This window comes from Leptopilina heterotoma, unplaced genomic scaffold, assembly GCF_015476425.1.
Source record: "Leptopilina heterotoma isolate Lh14 unplaced genomic scaffold, ASM1547642v1 Lhet_54, whole genome shotgun sequence".
Classification (NCBI taxonomy): Eukaryota; Metazoa; Arthropoda; class Insecta; order Hymenoptera; family Figitidae; genus Leptopilina; species Leptopilina heterotoma.
Window position 1 is genome coordinate 192,698 of NW_025111118.1, and position 17,139 is coordinate 209,836.

Here is a 17,139-nt window from a genome sequence, read left to right on the forward strand (position 1 = left end):
TGGGTGAAAATCGTTTTATGTAAGAGAAATTATTCTTTGGGAGAATTTTTTTGCTTGTCTCTTTGTATTTCTGTTGGAAGTAAAAGTTACGAAAGTGAGGAAGAAGAGAGAGACCGTTATTTTCTTATTGTGGTCGCAATTAGACGTCATCAGGGAATAGAGTTCGTACGATCTAAGCCGACATCGTAATTCGACTGGGATTTTAGAAACTCGTTCTCTCTCTGCCATTGGTATCCAGAAGCATCGCGAAGGAGTCTTGTTGATGGTCAAGTCTTTATAATGAAGCGATAGAATGTGAGAAATTTGCTAGGACGACAAGCGAATGCGTTTGCTTTTCGACTGAAATTGTAAAAAGAAGATTAGAAAATTGGATGACATCGTTCCTCTTTCTCTGGACTTGTATATATATGTATATACAGAAACGAAAAGAGGAAAGAAAAGAGATTCATAGATTTGCCGACTCGATTCTGAATCTTTCGAGACTTCTTTTTTTCTTGATTCTCTTTTTTTTTGTTGTTTTATTTTCTTCCCTTTCCGTCAGAGGAACAAGAAGAGAGAAAGAGATAGAAGGTCGAGGAAGAAAACGACAGGAAAAGAGAATGTAAGAGAGTGGGGGGTGTTATTAGCGTGAGTTGGGCCTGGCGGCTGGTGTATTGTAGACCACACACATCGACGCTAGTGGACCCAATAGACTTGGCTTCATCGCTCAGTTGGTTTGGCGGACAATTATGCACTCTCTTCACGAACGCCCGTTTCATTTTATGTCTTTATTCGCGCGACCAAGCGCAATGAAATGCATCCGAACTACGTCTCAACTTTTGCCGGAAGTTTGTTGAAAATGTGGATTTTTTTTATTAAAAATAGATGATTGCGATGGTTTTTTTGTTTGTTTGATATCTGATGTAGTGTGAAATATCTTTGAGTACGTCGGAATTTCTTGAAGTTCTTTGAAAGATTTTGTAGTATTTCTGTAAAATACTAGAGTAGTTGGAAAGATCTTAAAGTACTTTTTAAAAGATTGAATTTTTATTGAATTGAATCAGGATTGAATTTTTTATAACACTATTCAAGATCTTGAGGTTTTTTCGAAGAACTTGAACTATTTTGAAAAATAATGAATAATTTCTGTAATATCTTGAAGTTCTTTGCAGAAATTTGAAGTATTTCCGTAATATTGTAGAATACTTTGTAATATCTAAAAGTATTTCGAAATATCTTGGAAGTATTTTTGTAATATCTTGTGGTATTTCAGTAATATATACAGTAGTTTTTAGTACTTTGTAAGACATTGAAGATTTATTGTAATATCTTGAAGTACTAAAGAAAATTTTTAAATTATTAAAACCATCTTGAAGTATTTCTGTAATATCATAAAGTTCTTTGAAGAATCTTAATGTATTTTCGTATTATTTTAGAATACTTTGTAATATCTATAAGTATTTCGAAATATCTTGAAGTATTTTTGTAATATCTTGTGGTACTTTAAAGGATCTTGTAGTATTTCCGTAATATACAGTAGTTTTTTGTTAGACATGAAAAATTTTTTGTAATATCTTGAAGTATTTTTATAATACCTTGGAGTAATTTTGATATATATTTGATTTTTTTTAAAGATCTTTAACAGACTTCGCACTCGATAATTAATTTTAAAAAAGTAGCTTTCAAACTAAAAAGAAGTAGTAAAAAGTTGCTATGAAAAAATTAAATTAAAAAATCTATTACTTATTTTACAAATAATTAAATTCTTGTGATGAATATTGTTATTAATGAAAATCATTAAATTTTGCAAAGAATTTTATTATTCATCGACATAATTAAATTCTTTCGAAGAATTTTATTAAAATCTAAAGGAATAATATTGAATTATTTCAAAATAATTTAATTCAAATTGTATTTAAAATAATTGAAATTCTACAATGAATTTTATTATTTATGAAAATAATTGAATAGTTGCAAAGAATTTTTTTCAAAATTTCCAAAAATAATTGAATTTCTGAAAAAAATTTTATAAAAAATTTTAAATAATTGATTTCTTTCGACTTATTTTATGCAAATTCTAATTTAAATAATTGAATTTCTGAAAAAGTTTTATTATTCATGAAAAGAATTGAATACTTACGAAAATTTTTACAACACATTTTTTAAATAATTGAATTCTGTTTGGAAATTTTATTAAAATGGTAGATATTGAATTGTGAAAAGTTTTTAACCCGTTCCCTGTTTCCGACCCACGGGTGGGTCGTGAAAAAGTATGGCCATAACTGTTTCCGACCCACCCGTGGGTCGTGTTCACTATCACTCAAAATAAATATAATTTGTATATAAATTGATAGATATTTTTCTTTATATCAATATTATAAGAAATTATAAGGGTCATTAATGATATTTTAGAAAATAATTAAATAATTAGTTATAATTTAAATATATTATACTATTTGAAAAATTATCAGATTCCGCTGGGCATTTTGGGACAATCATGTTGTATTTTCCTCAAACAGTTAAAGGGTTAAAAATAAATAAATTTTACAAAAAATTCTATTAAAATTTTTAAGAATATTTAAATGTCTGTGTGGAATTTATTAAATTTTATTGAAAATAATTGAATTTCTAAAAAGCATTTTATTATTTAAGAAAATAATTGACTTCTTGCGAACGAGTTTATTAGATTTTTTTTTAAATAATTGAATTTCCAAAAAGAAATTTATTATTTTTAAAAATAATTGAATTTTTGTGATGAATATTGTTATTTATGAAGATAATTGTATATTGCAAAGAATATTAATAAAATAACTCAAAATAATTGAATTTTCGGGAATTCTATTAAAATTTTTGAGAATAATTGAATGTCTGTGTGGCATTTTATTAAATTTTTTTGAATTAATTGAATTCTTGCGTAAGATTTTATTATAATTTTTTAATGAATTTTTCAATGAATTTTAATATTTATGAAAATAATAGAATAGTTGTAAAGAATTTCATCAAAATTTTCAAAAATAATTGAATTTCTGAGAAGAATTTTATTATTTATGGTGATAATTGAATTATTGTGAAAAATTTTATTAAAATGTTAAAAAAAGAATTGAATTTTCGGAAATAATTTTGTAATATTTTCAAGTTCTATCAAAAAATTGTATCAAAGAATTTTCTTTCATAATTATTTTTGTAATATCTTGAGGTTCTTTACAATATCTTATATTTTTGTGATATGCTTAGGACCAATAACTAATTTTTTTATTAACAATTGTCAATAAACAAAAGCAAGCAGCAATTTCATCCACTTTAGTATAAATTTGATACTTTTAAGAATACTCTGCGCTGAACTTGTGTAAAATTCTCTAAAGTAGAGTAAAATTCACTAAAATAGACCGAAGTACCCTATAGAAAAGGGAAAAGTACCCGCATAAATATAGAAAAAAATATCCTGAAATAGTGTTAACAATTAAAATTACAAAACAAAAATGTTATTTTGAAATACCATCTCAAAGTGTAACGTCAAGGTTATTAACGCATTTTTTAAAAAATTTCTCTCAACTATATTCGCATAAGTATATTTATAAGAGAAGGAAAAAATACTTCTGGTTTGAGTTGACGCTCGAGTAACTTTCGAAAGAATATTTAGATTGACAATCAACGGACGGTAGTTATGTATAACGACACGTCATTGACTCCTCCCGTTTGTCAGATTTTAATCTCGATCGTTACAGAGGAAGTTATATATGCTGGATAAGGCAGCCGTGCGAAGACATGTTTCGTATTTCAATATACATATATATGTATATCTGAATCTTGCTTTTAATTTTACACATGAGATTTTAATTATATCTTTATTTACTTCAATAATATTGATGGGGATAATAAGGAATTATTTAAGTACTGCAGTTAAATTGTATCCCGTAATTCTTTTCGAAAGAATTTTTAATTATAGTAATAATTGTTTATTTGTTTATTCATTTGCTTAATTTATTTGTTAATTTGTTTGTTTATTTGCCTCTTTATTTCTTTATTCATTTCTTTATTCATTTCTTCATTCATTTAATCATTTCTTAATTTGTTTCTTTATGTTTTCTTTCTTTATTTGTTTATTTACTTACTTATTTCTTTATTTGTTTATTTTTTTATCAATTTATTTATTTATCAATTTACTTATAATATGAACGTATATTAAAAATCTTATTATATATGAACACAAATTAAAATAAAATTATTTTTGTTTCAGGAATGTGGTGGATGTCGTGATAAATACGTAAAGCAGTAATCATAGGGAGTAAATCGAATCTTCTTTTAAAATCGCAATCGCTTAGTAGGTAAAGTGTATATATAATTTTTTTTTTAGTCCGCGAATTCGGGAGTGAAGTGCGCGTTATAAAAAAAATCGTACAAACTGAAAATCTCCATTGCAGTCAATCATTAATTGGTAAGTTTTTTTTCTCACTATTTTAGTCTATTTTAAATTACTGGTATATCATATCGTATTCTAAAAGAAGAAAAAATTATGGTAGAAACTGTGTCGAATTTTCTGTAATTCTCATTGTTCTACATAATAAGTCATCTATAATATTAAATGGTATATACATTTTATTCTCACTTTTCGTTTAAAAACTCGTAAAATATTTTGCGGTACTTTTTTTATTTTTAAAAAATCTTATGTACAATATATTTAGAAGAAAATATTACCCTCAGTGCCACTTTAATAAATTTCTCACTATTTGCGGTTTCGCGGTGAACCACGTGAATTTGCATGTCACCGTGTACACATACAGAGACAATTTCTGAATTTACAAATGATGATTTGCTAATGGTTTATAATGGAATTAATTGCTAGATGCTTTCAAATCAACGAATTCAATAAAAATTGTAATAAAAATTCAATAAAAATTTAATTATTTTCACAAATAAAAATTTTCCACAAGAATTCAATTATTTAAAATCAAATTTTCATATTATTTATTATATTTCGAAAAAATTAATTATTTAAAACAATGTTTATAAAATTCTTATGACGAATTCAATTATTTTCAAAAATAACAAATTTTTTCACGAGAATTCAATTATTTTCAAATATTTTAATAAAATTTTTCCCAATAATTCAATTATTTTCTTAAATATAATAAAATTCTTCTCAGAAATTTAATTATTTTTGAAAATTTTGATAAACTTATTTGCAACCATTCAATTATTTTCATAAATAATATTATTTACATAAATTATAAAATTCATTGTAGGATTTCAATTATTTTAAATACAATTTTAATTAAATTATGTTGAAATAATTCAATTATTCTTTTCGATTTTAATAAAATTCTTCCCAAGAATACAATCATGTCGATGAATAACAAAATTATACCCGAAAATTCAATTTGTTTGTGGCATTTAAAAAAAAATTCTTTGCAAAATTCAATTATCTTCATAAATTATATTCAGCACAAGAATTCAATTATTCTTAAAAGTAATAAATTTATTCTTGAAAATTCAATTATTCAAAAAAATTATAATAAAATCGTTCGCAAAAATTCAATTATTTTTTTAAATAATAAAATGCTTTTTAGGAATTCAATTATTTTTGAAAAGACATTTAATAAAATGTTACACAGACATTCAATTATTCTCAAAAATTTTAATAGAATTCTTTGTAAAATTTAATTATTTTAAAAAACTTTTCTCAATTGAATGATTTTCAATATATCTACTATTTTCATAACATTTCCAAACAGAATCCAATTATGTATTTACAAAATTTGTAATAAAAATTTTCAAAAGAATTTAATTCTTTTCAGGAATAATAAAAATTTCTTAGGAATTCAATTATTTAAATTAGGATTTGCATAAAATAAGTCGAAAAAAATCAAATATTTAAAAATTTTTATAAAATTATTTCCAAAAATTCAGTTATTTTGAGTTATTTTAATAAAATTCTTTGTAAAATATTTTTAAGCAAATTTTTATTAGTCTTTGTACTTATAGAAAATTTTTTGGTTAGTTTTTTGAATAATGATATTATATAAACGAAATATTTGTGAACAAATAATTTTATTCTTTTTTGGTAGGAAAATAATTTTTTTTCTTTCAATCGTTAATCATAAACGTTTCAAACTTCACCGACGTACTTTATTTGGTTCAAATAGATTCTATTTGGTTCGAATAAATTTTAATTAACTTAAATAAAATTTATTTTGATTTAAATAAATGTTTTCAAAATTAATTAATTTATTTACTACAGAGAAAAAAATTTATTTGAATCAAAATAAATTTTATTTTATTTTTAAAATTTTATTTTTATTTGATTCAAATAAATGTTTTTTTTGTATAAGTAGCGTATTAATAGTATAGTGTATATTCCCATCTCTTGATCGAATTGAATTTTATATATCGCGTGTGCGCAATATTAACACTGAGAATATAATTTTGACAATTAGGAATTTATTTGACATTTATCGTCGAATTACAGCATTTATTACTTGGTTGAAAATTTACAGTCACACACGAGTGCGTATATATATATATATATATATATATATATATATATATATATATAAATCGATAAATATACTGACAAAATATTAAGCGATATAAAGGGGGAATAAATCAGAAAGAGAGAAAGGGGGAAGGGAGGGGGGGGGGTCAGTTTGGGACCCAGTACTGCTGCAGTTAATCTAAAAATTTAGTATACCGAGTTAAATCAAATTCGTTCCAAGAAATATTCAGTATGGAGGTTGCCTCACGCAAACTGAATTCCGAGGTGACATTCTCAATCGCGATCGGTCTTTTGGGAGCAGCGCGGAATTCCCTATATATCGTGTGTAGTCCTTTTCTCTCTCTCGCTTTTTTCTGCTTTCTCTCTCTTTCTTACTTTTTACCCTCTCTCTCTCTCTCTCTTGCTTTTTTCACCCTTTCTATCTCGTTCTCTCTCTCTCTCGATCTTTTTCGCTCTCTCTCTCCCTCTTTTTCAGTGTAAGCCTTCATCGTTCAATATAATGAAAAGCTCGAAAGGCAATATCGGCACTGGCATGGAAAGAGAGGACCAGCCAAGGTAAAGTGCGCTAAGAATACATCAAAGCATGCACGTGAGTTGAACCCAAGAGAATTTTCTCACACGCTTCCCTTACAGTAATGTTTATTGCTCTACATGTCGAGGAACAACATTAAAGGTCTGCGACATTTTGTTATATATACACTCTTCTCATTTCTCTCTCATCCCAAACTTTCTTTTGAATATATATCATGAAAGTGCTTCTTCTTCTTCTTCTTCTTATTTATTCCTTATAAATAAGAATTTATTTATCTCTAAATTTCTTCTTTTTTTGTACCCTCTTTTACTACTTCTTATCTTCCCCCCTCTACTCCTACTCTAATATTATATTAAACGCACCTTTCCTTTATTTTTTTTTTCGTATTTGGTGAGCTGAAGGGCACAGAGGTCGCTTGACAGAATATACCTTTGCGAGTACCAGTGGTAGGTCCTCTCTCTCTCTGCCAATGGTCGTTGAGCATCAGCAAGCAATATTTTATAATTAGCTTTGAGGCTCGTGTGATGCTGTGTGTTCTGTTATGGAGTGCCGCGATATTGTGCCCACACATCCTCGATTAAATGCAGTATTAACTCCGGGGCCTGTCGTATTTTAGGCGCGGGCTGGAATATATCCACGTAAAAAGGGGTTAAGACGTGAAGAAATAAAACGATTCGAATGGAGGGGGGAGAAAAAGGAGAGAGAGGAAGAAAAAGGGTAAAAAGAGAGAGAGAAACAGCAAAAGGAGAGAGAGAGAGAGAGAGAGAGAGAGAGAGAGAGAAGCAGTAAAAGGAGAAAGAGAGAAAGAAACAGTAAAAGGAGGAACAGAGAGAGAAAAACAGTAAAAGGAGAAAGAGAAAGAGAGAGTGAAGGCAGCGCAAGACGAATGTAACATTGGTACGATAATTAAGCGAGGAATGGGCCAGGTCCGATCATGCCGGGCCTTCTTTTCACTCTCCTCGGCTCTCTTTCTCTCTCCCTATCTCAAGAAGAGAGAAAAAGAGCTCTATCTCAAAAAGAGAGAAAGAGAGCGCCCTCTCTCTCTCTCTCTTTCACCGCGTGGGCGGTCTCGGGACTCCGCGCTCCATCCAAATTTGACACGCGTATCATAACCCTTCCGACGTACGCCACGCAATGAATATATCTGTATATGAATACCTCGAGGGCCTTGATACGAATTATCACGCGCGCATATTACGATTCTCGAGTCTTGAAAGCAACAGAGTGTAACCAGAGTTTAAATTTTTTCTTCTTCTTTTTTGAGATATTGATTTCTTTGAGAAATGTATATTTTCTTGATTCGTAGAGTGAGAGAGAGAGAGATAGGTGTCAATATCGGTTATCTTGTGTCCCCGAAGGATATGATTTGCTCTAGGCAATGCACCGTTCAGAATTCTTCTCGAGAAGATCAAAAAGTTCCTCTTTCGCTCTCTCTCTCTCTCTTTTTAGAATATGCACTGCACAACATGTGTGATGATTCGCATAAAAAAAAGAAAGAGAGAAATTTACACAGTTGGTTTGTTTCTTTGCATAAAAGAGGTTTATTCTGGATTATTTTGTTTTACGGATGTTGGTTATGTAGAATAATAGTTGTGGTACAAAATAGTTGAAAAGTTATTCTGGATTATTATATTGTCTTTTAAAGCTTGTTGGTTGTGGAAAACGGATGATAAAATATAATTTGCCGCGTTTTAGAAAAAAAAAACGTTACGAAATACATTATCCATTACTTGTAATTAGCAGATGAAACAGATTGTCTCGTTAGTGACGGTCGTTAAGGCACTTAGAAACACTAATAATGCGCACGATTAGGATTCAAATCCCTTCAAAGTTAAAATTTTTTTCAAGGTTTTCGGTAATTGCAATATTTAGAAAGAAATAAAATTTGAATCAATGAATGTTTTTGGGGAAAAAATCATCTCGTTTGTGACAGTCGCTAAGATACTGAGAAGCTCGGGTAATTCGAACGAGGTTCGAATCCCTCTAAAGTTGAGAAATTTTTATCCCACAGTTTTGGGTAATTAAATTATTCCTTAAACAAATAATATCAATATTTTTGAAATAAGAAGAAAATAGTCTTGTTAATAAAAGTATTTTAAGGCACTTAGCACAACAAATGCGACCGCAGGGTTCGAAACCGTTCGAATTTGAGAATTTTCATCTTATGATTTTCGATAAAAAATAGTTGAAAAAGTAATTCCACTTTATTATCCTTTGGCAATTTGCTTCTAGAAAACAGTTAATAATTTTAGAAAGTTGCAAAAAATATTTGTTGTCATTAAAGGTATTTCTTCTTCTTCTGCTTTATCTCTTTCTATTGTTGAATGTTGAGAAGTATCATTCCTTTGTCAAAGATTTAGCCCCTTGAATAGAGAATGAATATACTATAATTTTATAATGTAATTTAAGTCCCTTGGTTTCATGATGAAAATTAAGCTCGCAGACTTTTAACAAGCACTACGAAATATCCGATGTCGAAAAGTCATATATTATAAGGGATATAAAAATGCTATTGGAGAAGATTGGGTTGATGTGTGCTTTGTGAACATCCATGTCAAAAGATGTTTACAATTTTGTTTTGGAAAAATGCGTCTCGTAAAACGGAACTGTTAATATATCTTCCGTTCTTTTTTTCTTTTCTTTTTTAATTCAACACAAAGAACATTGTTTGATATAAAATATTTAAAAAAAAACGCATTATAATTTAGTAAGTATTCAAAAAATGTGTGTTCACTTTTCACATAAAGGGAAAGTTGTAAAAGAAATTTTAGTTATATCAAATTGAGACAAAAAACGAATTAAAACGTTGTTTCGCAACACTTTTGATTTGTTTTTTGTCTCAATTTGATATCCTTAGAAAAACTGTGTACTAAATTCTTTATTTCTTTTCAATAAAAATTTTATTCGACATTCACTAAAATATTTATTTATTAGTATTTTATTCGTTAAAAATAAAATTTTTATTTGAACTAAATCAAATTTTATTTATTTTAATTGATTCTGAATCAAGTATATATTTTTTTTCGTGTGGAACCTAATATTTCTGGAATGAAAAAATTTATCTCTTTGGTATTTTAATATTTTAATTAAATTTTCAAATAAGTTTAATTTAAATATTTTAAACTGATTAATTGTTCGTTAAGATATTCGTATATTCTTCTCTGGATAAACTTATCATTGTTTGGCAAATTTTCACCCTCGTTTCTCTTGTTTTATGGTTTTTACCATTGTACGCTTATATATCTCTCTCTACAGTTCTTAAGCGTCCTTTAGCGTAATTCCACTTTTGCCAAATCCTCGTAGAATCTAATCCCTAGTCAACTTTTCGTTATACCTACTCTCCATTAAAGAGCACTCAAGATTTTACCCTCCAAAGATGGGTAAACTAAATCCTAAATAGAGAAGAAATTATTTTTTAATAATTAATTACCTGTTTAAAAAATATTTTCATTTCAAATCTAGATTCTAATGCATCTGCTGCTTTTTTAAACTTAAATTATAAAAAGTTACTTTTTTTTATCATTAAATGTCCGTTTCGATTTGGCAAAATATTCATTGTTTTCAATTTTAAATGTAATAGTATCGTAATATTGTGATTACTGAAAAGGTGAAAATGAAAATTTTTAACTTTAGAGGGATTCGAACCCTTATCATATATTACTATAGTGCTTCGAAGTGCCCTAACGACTGACCACTATTTATAATAATTTTTGAAAACGTTCTTTGAAAATTATCAAATTCATTTTCTTACATTTCAATTTTACAAAATTTCAATTATTCGGATATTCAACAATTAAATATATACATAGTATTATTATTATTATTATTATTATTAGTAAATAAAAAGTTCCAAAAAATAATTTCAAGAAAAATTCAAATAAACTTTTTCAAAAAAATAATTTATTGAATAATTGAATTTTTCTTAAAATTGAATTGTCATAATGAATTTTATCAACAAATTTTTAAATAAATCAATTCTTTTGACAAATTTTAATAAAATTTTTAAAAATAATTACATTTTTCGAGGAATTTGATTAAATTTGTATTAAAAATAATTTAAATTCTACGATGAGTCTTATTACTTATGATAATAATTGAATTTCTAAAAAGAATTTTAGTATTTACGAAAATAATTTAATCTCTGTAAAAATTTTATTATTTATGAAAATAATTAAATTTTTGCCAATCAATTTATAAAAAATTTGTAAAGAATTGAATTTCTGTGAAATTTTAATTATATTTATGAAAAGAATTAAATGTTTGCGTAGAATTTTATAAATTTTTTAAAAAAATAATTGAATTATTTTGGAAAATTTTATTAAAAAATAATAAATATATTGAAAATCATTTAATTGAGGAAAATTTTTGAAAGTAATTGAATTTCAGAGAAGAATTTTAATAATTCTAAAGATTATTAAGAATTTTATTACTTTTGAAAACAATTGAATTTCTGCAATCATTTGTAATTTCTCTAAAATTGTTCAAATTATATTGAACAATTTACGAACTTTCCGTCCTTTTTCTATCAAATTACGGACTTTACGGACCTTTATTCAAAAAAACTGACTTTTACAGACTTGAAGCAAATTTACGGACCTTTCCGGGATTTCCGGACCTAGTTCGAGCCCTGTAAATTTAAATTAGTAGACAACTTGTCACTTTCAATTTAAAAAACCTTCTATTCAAAAATTAACAATTTTTTTCTCTCCTTTTTTTAAAGAAAAAGAAAGAAAACTAAAAGAGAAAAAAAGAAACCAAAGAGACATATTATCTAACACTGAATATTGAGAAACGTAAGTTCACAATTATTATCCAGAAAGAATATATAATGGAGAATTGAAAAAGTTCTCTTAAAAGTTCATTATTCCAGAATGAACACTCTTATTGCCGTTTTTTTCAATAAGGAATTATTTTACTTTCTCAAGAAGGACGATGACGAGAAATCTTGGCACGTTTCGATAATGCAAATGAGAGTCAGATGGATTAAAAAAATCCCCTTTTGTTTGGCATTCTCAAACCAAAAAGGAGATTCCATGGAAGACTATATATGATCATTTAAAACTTTTCCTCCACATCCCCCTTCCCCCCTCGCCCTCTAGCTTATAACCATTCACTCTCAGAGTTTATATTGATTAGGTGATGGGGTAAAAAGAAAAAAAAAAGAGAGGAAAAAAAAAATGATGGAAAGATTTACGAGGATTTAAAAAGAGATATAATATTAACGAACACCAACGTTGTGGCGCATAGTGAAGAGGTGGTCCATGATTGTATATATCCTCCATCTCATCATTCGTTTTTAGATGAAACGAGTATGGGACGATTAACGCGAGTTTGATACACGGGCTAGGAATTCGTGAAACCGAATGCAACTGGCAAATTGCCGCCCGAGAATCCAATGAAAGGAATTTCGTTCAACGAAATGCCGTCACCGAAATGCGTTTTCTTACCTGTATGCCGAAGGAACAGCCAAAGAACCGATTTCAAAGTCTCTCTCTTACTCTCTCTATTTCTCTCTTTCTCTCTCTCCCTTGAATCCACCCGGTTTCTATAAGACGTGACACTCATGGGGATTTCAACAGAGACGATGTTTTCTCATCGATTTGTCGAACTTGTTTGTTACACTTAACTATATGTTCTCGTCCAACTCGTTTTCTTCACCAATTATATCACACGTAATTGCAAAGCAACTAATCCGAATTTGGAATCAATGTGTGAAAAAAAACTTATATATATATATATGTATCCACTCTTCTGAACATAAAACCATCACTAACACGCTTTCTTTTCTCTCTATAAAATAAACTCCACTGGCCAATTAAACTTCCATAATTTTCAACTTGCAATTATTTTTCAAAAGTATTAGCGGTACTCTCCGTCTTTTCTTTAATCATTATTTTTTAATTATTAAAATTTGCAAGCATTCTTTTGTAATTTTTATACGAAAAAATACGTGTAGAAAAAAAATAATTTTTTGTCTATAAAATAAGCAAAAAAAAGTGAAATAAATAAAACTTTACTGTATTTTAGAGAAAAAGGTGAAAAAGGTCATGAAATACTTTATCAGGGTTGCCACCGGTCAGGAAAGTCAGAGAATTCAGGGAAAAGTCAGAAAAAGTAGAATTGGTCAGGGAAATCAGGCAAAAATTCAGGAATTTTTAGTAAAAATACTAGCAAAATTTAAATTTTTAAAATTCATAAAAAAAATTATAAATTTTGATGTTTTTTTTTGTTTGCCTTATAAACTATGAAATTACTGCGAATTCTAATACAAAGCCTTCAATTTTTTATATTCCTCATAATAATTTCTTTTTAAATATAAATTAATTCTTGAAGATCTATCATAAAATTATTAGTTATAAATTATTTAATGAATAATTTTACATAAATATTTCAAAATTAATTTACAAGAAAGTAATAAAATTCTTCGCAAAAATTCAGTTATGTTAAAAAGTTTTTAAAAAAAACTCTCGTCAAAATTTCAAGTATCTTTAAAAATAATAAAATTCTTCTCCAAACTTTAATTATTTTCAAAAATTTTCCCCAATTCAATGATTTTCAATATCTACTATTTTATTAAAATTTTCCAAAAGAATTCAATTATTTAAAAAAAACTCTTAATAAAATTCTACGCAAATATTCAATTATTTTCATAAATAATTGAGATTCAATTATTATTTTCGTAAATACTAAAATTCTTTTTAGGAATTCAATTATTATCATAAGTAATAAGACTCATCGTAGAATTTAAATTATTTTTAATACAAATTTAATCAAATTCCTCGAAAAATGTAATTATTTTTAAAAATTTTATTAAAATTTGTCAAACGAATTGATTTATTTAAAAATTTGTTGATAAAATTCATTATGACAATTCAAATTAAAGAAAAATTCAATTATTCAATAAATTATTTATTGTTGTATTTAAATACTTGAACTCTTTTTACTGACAATTCTGTAAAAGAAATAATTTTTTTGAAAAAGTTTATTTGAATTTTATTTGAAATTATTTTTTTGAAGTTTTTATTTTCTAATATATATTTAATTGAAGAATATCCGAATAATTAAAATTTTGTAAAATTGAAATGTAAAAAAATAAATTTGAAAATTGGCAAAGAACTTTTTCAAAAATTATTATAAATAATGGATATAAAGAAGAATTTTAGTTAAAAAAAACATTTAAAAAAATTTTATTTTGAAGAAGTTACAAATTATGGCAGAAATTCAATTATTTTCATAAATACCAAAAATTTTTTACAGGGATTTAATTATTTTCATAAACAATATAATTCTTTTGAGGAACTCAATTAATTTTATAAATAATAATACTCATCGCAGAATTTCAATTATTTTTATACAATTATATTTCAAAATTTGTCGATAAAATTCTTTCTAAAAATTCAATTTTGAGAAACATTAATTTATTCAATAATTTTTTCATTTCTGTATTATATAATATTGAATTCTCGTAGAATTTTCTAATGGAAATTTGTTTTAAAAATGAATTTCAGTTAAAATTTTAGATAATAATTAAATATTAAAAGCATTATAGCGTGAATTGTTAGAAATAATTGTCTTTTGAAAAAGTTTAATGGCATTTATTTTGAAATTATTTCAAGTCTTTATTTTCTAAATATTTAATTGAAGAATTTTCGTTTAATCAAAGTTTCGTGAAATTGAATTGTAAACAAAATAGATTTGAAAACTATCTAGAAATTATATTGCTAAAATTATTTTTAAAAATTGATAATTGTTGATTTATTTCTTTCGAAGAATTATAATAAAATCTTTCAAATTAATTTCATTTTTTGAAGAATTTACTTAAAATTGTATTAAAAATAATGGAAATTCTGTGAAGAATATAATTGTTTATGAAAATTATTGAATTCTTGTAACGAATTTTATTACGTTTCTTTTAAATAATTGAATTCTTTTGAGAAATTTTATTAAAATAGTAGATTTTGAAAATATTTTCGTTTCAGCGAATAATTTCATTATTTGTGAAATGTAATTGAATTCTTACAAAAAATGGTTGAAAATATTTACATTTTTCGAGGAATTTATTTAAAATTGTATTGAAAATAATTGAAATCTCAGGAAAAATTTAATTATTTACGATAATAATTGAATTCTTTCAACTCGGAGTGATCGATACATTCATGTTTTATACGAAAAAATTTAATTTATAGTTTTAATTAAAATATTCTGTTATTTGACTCGGATTGGTTTTATTTTTGTCAGCAATAATTGGTCCGTAATTTTTCATTTTTTGTCCTTAAAGTCCGTATTTTTAAATAATTTCACTGGTTTGAACCCTATATTTAGACTCAATTGAAAAAATATAGATTATTTAGTGCGAAAGAAATCTTTCTTTTCAAAATTTGTCGATATAGCTTTTTTTCTCATTTAGAAACAAAAGTAGGGAATTTAATTATTGAATGAGATGTGTGTGTTTTTTTTTCAATTTTTAAAAAAATGAAATTATCCATGACAGTCATATTTTTGGTTTGAAATATGCCTTTTTGCGAATTATTTTCTCTCCACGAGTGTTGAATGCTTTTGACGTTTATGAAAATTGAAGTAATTTTCGAAAATATCGGATATGCGAATGCCACGATTCTCTTGTTGTTGAGCCGGAAATTGTTGGAATTTTATTGTATACCAATGATGATAACGCGTTACGTGTTTTCAATGGTTGCGCTTTGTATGTACATACATTTTCATCATCACACATGACATTGTTAGTAGTTTTTTTTTTGCGTTATTTTTCTATTTCCGTTATTTTAGTTGTTCTCACTTTGAAAATATCATCATTTCCTGCATTTGTCTCTAAATATGAAAGTTAATATTCGATTTTTATTTTTTATTTCTTTTTTCTAATATTTATTTATTATTGTTAATTTTTTTTTCCAAATTTATAGTGATTTCGATTTTCAAATTTCTTAGTATTAATTATTTTAATATTAAGTGTCTGTGAATGGAACTTTAATAAAAATAAAATTAATAAAATTAATAAAATTAATAAAATTAATTAATTAATAAAAATTAAATAGAAACAGCGGTAAATAGAAATTTAAATGTTTTTTTTTAAATTGTCTGCGCAGTATATAGAAAAGAGTAAAAATAAAGAATTAATTCTCGTATTAAGTGAAAATAAGTATGGGAAAAAGCGCAGACTGGTGGAAAATGTTTATGTACAAGTTTATTGGTACTATATGGATCGGTACTTTCATTTTACTCCTTTAATTTCTCTACACAAGGGTTTGAAGCGTTGCCATAAAAGTTATCCTCCGTAGCACAATGTTTTGGCACTTTTCCTCTTCTTGAAAATTCGTTGAAAGCTCCTACTGAAAGCTCTCGATATACCTGCAGGCCTTTAGTTCTTCTTCTTCTTCTTCTTCTTCTGCTTCCTCTCATCTCTCTTAGTTCATAAACTTTAATAACTGTTTATCGACTAATAAATTGTAGAAAATTTTGGGGAAAAAATTTCCTTTAAAGTATATTTACAATTTGAATAAAAGAATTTGGTAATTATGCAGAATTGTCAAGTATTGTTATTGACAGGGTGGCCACATGTCAATAAAGTCAGGGTAATGACAGGAAAAAAAATTTTTTTTTCAGGAAAATCAAGAAAATTGAGACTTTTTTCAACTTATTTTAAAAAAATTGCCACTGTTTCGTTTTTTTTAAAATAGCAGGGCTCGAACTCGAAAAGTTCGTGAATTGTACAATATAACTTGAATAATTTTAGAGAAATTACAAATCATTGGAGAAATTCAATTATTTTCCAAAGTAATAAAATTCTTCGCAAAAATTCAATTATGTTCTAAATTTTTTAAAAATTCTTATCAAAATTCCAATTATTTTTAGAAATAATTAAATTCTTCTCCGAAATTCAATTATTTTTATTTATATTTTTCAAAAATTCAATTATTTTTAAAAGATTTTACTAAATTGCAATTGTTTGGAAATTTTTCAATTGTATAAATACTTAAAAAAAACTATTATCTTTCAAAAATTATTTTAAAATATTAAAACAAAAATTAATTGTAAGAGTTTCTTTATTATAATTTTTTAAAAATATTATACATTAATAACTTAAGAAAAAAACATTCAGAGTTACAATTATTATAAAAAA

At 26.0% G+C, this 17,139-nt stretch overlaps 1 long non-coding RNA gene across 1 annotated transcript in view; it reads left to right on the forward strand.

Moving 5' to 3' along the window:
• Positions 1-4,476, forward strand: part of LOC122508430 — a 66,155-nt gene extending 61,679 nt beyond the window's left edge. The window contains exon 5 of the long non-coding RNA XR_006302231.1: positions 4,217-4,476. This is a non-coding gene — a long non-coding RNA (uncharacterized LOC122508430). The remainder of the gene's footprint in view (positions 1-4,216) is intronic.
• Positions 4,477-17,139: the final 12,663 nt, after the last annotated feature.